This window comes from Etheostoma spectabile, chromosome 13 (genome assembly GCF_008692095.1).
Source record: "Etheostoma spectabile isolate EspeVRDwgs_2016 chromosome 13, UIUC_Espe_1.0, whole genome shotgun sequence".
Classification (NCBI taxonomy): Eukaryota; Metazoa; Chordata; class Actinopteri; order Perciformes; family Percidae; genus Etheostoma; species Etheostoma spectabile.
Window position 1 is genome coordinate 26,281,668 of NC_045745.1, and position 2,979 is coordinate 26,284,646.

The 2,979-nt window shown below is 44.7% G+C and overlaps 1 protein-coding gene across 5 annotated transcripts in view; it reads right to left on the reverse strand.

Annotated features, from left to right (window-relative positions):
* Positions 1 to 1,291, reverse strand: part of sipa1 (signal-induced proliferation-associated 1) — a 33,724-nt gene extending 32,433 nt beyond the window's left edge. For all 5 annotated transcript variants that reach the window (XM_032532914.1, XM_032532909.1, XM_032532910.1 and 2 more), the window contains exon 1: positions 936 to 1,291. The gene's annotated coding sequence lies outside the window, so the exon portion shown is untranslated. The remainder of the gene's footprint in view (positions 1 to 935) is intronic.
* Between the last annotated feature and the right edge of the window lie 1,688 nt (positions 1,292 to 2,979).

Genomic DNA, 2,979 nt, shown 5'->3' on the forward strand with positions numbered 1-2,979 from the left:
CTCCAGTTCTCCATCCCTGCCTTTCTTTCCCTTCAGCAGCCTTATCCCTCCCCTGAAACCCTAACGTCTCGTTGACACACAGCCCCATCCTAAACTGGAGAGTACAGGGGGTGGTGAGGAGGGGGGAGGAGGCTGACTCCTGCATCCCTCCTTTTCTCTGCCACCTTGAAAACAACACCCCAATTCCGGTTGTGGTTCTCCATTCCATCATCATCACAAGCATTAGTGTTACAATGCTCTTCATCCACACAAATCCCCCACACGCCACATGCCTCATTTTAATCTTTGAAAATATGTATTCACAAAAAAAACCTGCTCCTCTTTTTGTTCCTGCATCTTCTTTCTGTCTCTCTTTCATTCTCTGTGTCCCTCCACCTTGCCCTCATCTCTGAGTCCTGCAGCCACAAGCGCTCTACAGCAAGGTTTCACAGTGGCTCCTTGACAATGTCACAACATCATTTTTAAGACAATCCTGCCTCATTGGAGGGTGCACAATGGAGAGAGACAGGAAAGATGATAGGGGGGCTAGTGTCGGGAGAGGAGGAGGGGAGGGAGGGGGAATCTGGAGATGAAATGCGACAAAGGTTGCGAGCTGGATTCAAACCTACAATGTCGCGTGTAAATGGCATGCACAGAGCTCACTGGGTAAAATTAATTTTTAAAGAGCTGACAACAACACAATGGGCAGAGAGGCAGATAGAGGACAAGCTGGGTGGTGGTATGATAATGCCAAGCCATTATTTCATATCCTCTATTGCGCTCATACATTGTCTCTGGTTGGATTGTGAGTATGAGGGCATATGCATGCCTATACAGAGGTATGTGACATACACGGTGTGGATCCATCTATCTGAATTCATTATCATCAGAAAGAGAACACAGGGAGGCTGGAATGTGAATTCTCCATAACCTCAATAGAGAAAGAAAAGGCTTACCTCCACATTTCAGCTCTGCTCGACCCTGCCTTGTTTCATCCTGTTCCTCTCTAGCGACTCCCTCCCCTTCTCTCCCCATGACAGCATTTTTCTGCTATCTATCTCCACGGTGAGGCTCTTTCTCCTCCTCCTTCAGTTCCTCCTGTCTGCCGTTCTCTTCCTCTCTCCAAAAATAAAAATAAAACAACACGCACACTTCCCGATCTCTGTCTACCGGCTCCTCTATTCTGTTGTTGAAGTCAAGAGACAGGTTGATTTGTGCCGTCCTCCTCCCTCTTTCTCCCTCTCGCGCTGATTCTATTCCATTCACATCACACTAGAGCCAACCCCCTCTTTCTCCTCTCTGTCTGTCTCTCTCTCTCTCTCTCACACACACACACGCACAGTTTTACCCGGACTCTCTCTTCTCCTCCCCCCTCCTCATCTCCTTGTCAGAGAGAGGTTGAGGCAGCGATGGACAGCAGCGGCCGAGGGGAGAGCTCTCTGGGTCTTAAGCTGAGCATTCAAAATGCTTCAGAGGCAAGACTGTACATTTAACAGTGTGCTAAATCAAGGACTCAAGACCCTCATATAATAACATTACACGATACTGATTGAATCAAGACAGTCACCTCAAGAGATTTCGTTATCTTTCTTATGGTATTATATTAATGCAAACAGAAGTAATCACAACAACAAGATAATATAATGTGTTCATTTAAAGCCTCATTTCTCTCTGCTAAAATTGACATTTCTGAAAGAGATAAAGGCTCAAAAGCACTCAGGGGCAAAGGTAAAAATGGCAGTGTGTGTGTGTGTGTGTGTGTCTGTCTGTGTCTGTGTGTGTGTGTGTGTGACAGTCTGTTTATTTGTAGAGACCTCTGTGTACTCCCCAAACGCAGCCAGTGTGGGTCGAGACCCTAACAATCAACCTGCTAAAGAACAATGGGAGCACAGGAGCGTAATAACACAGTTCCCCTTTTCTTCCCCAAGAGTCACTGTATCTTCTAAAACACATACCTTAATATTTGGGTAAACTACTTAATGATGTTCAGGGTAAAAGAGGGATCATGGTGCTTAACCTACACTGCAGCAGAGCCAAGTGTCCGGCACCATCCCCCTAATTACTGTATGGAGTGCTGCCATGGCCGTACCATATGGCTGTGTGTGTTACCAGGTCAGTGGCTCGGGTCTGGGGGCGGGGGCGGGGAGGAGGAGAAGCCTGCCTTGTTGGTGGTGTGTGCCTTGAAGAGATAAGAGAAATAAAAACAGAGGCACTAGTTGATAGGGGTTAGTAACAGTTTTCTTAAAAACAAGCATACCTCAGTGTGTTCATCAGCGTTCAGGAGGTGTTCTGGGAGTTTGTCGGCTCCTCCAGCATTCAGTGTTGTTTTCATCTAAAAAACAAACCAATACAAAGGACTGACAATCCATTACCTCATATACAAGAGTTAGAAATGTAAGAATCTAAAACAAGTAACAATGTGGAGCTAATGGATTTCTTATGATCTATAAAATAAAATATGATTATTTGGTTTAAGACTGACTAAAATTATATTCCATTCTGATAAGCAATCTACACTTGACTGGTGTACTATACAGTTGCTGGAGCAGGATATGTGATGGCCGGAGCCTTTCAAACTGTTGGTCACACCAGAGGTCATTTTGGACAGTCGGTGCTACAGTGACACCATGTGGAAGTGTTCCACTAAGACCTCGAAGACTCAAACACTTTGAGCTCTGCAGAGAAACACCTTTGTCTTACTTAAGTTTTAAACTTGTATGAAATATTACATTTCTTGGGGGAACACGTGCTGGAGACATGCGGTTTGAAACAAGGACTAAACAATAACAATGAATGATGAGCTGAGTTGTGAGCACAATAAAAACCAAGGCTCATTTTTTTGTCTTCTGTCCAATACCAAAAGATATTAAGTAGGCCTAAACAATCTTATGAAAACCAAATTATCACATTGAGAAGCTGAAAACGGAGAAAATTTGGATTTACCCTTAAACGTGAAGGTGGCTTAGCACGGTGGCTAAGTGGTTAGCACTTCTGCCTCAC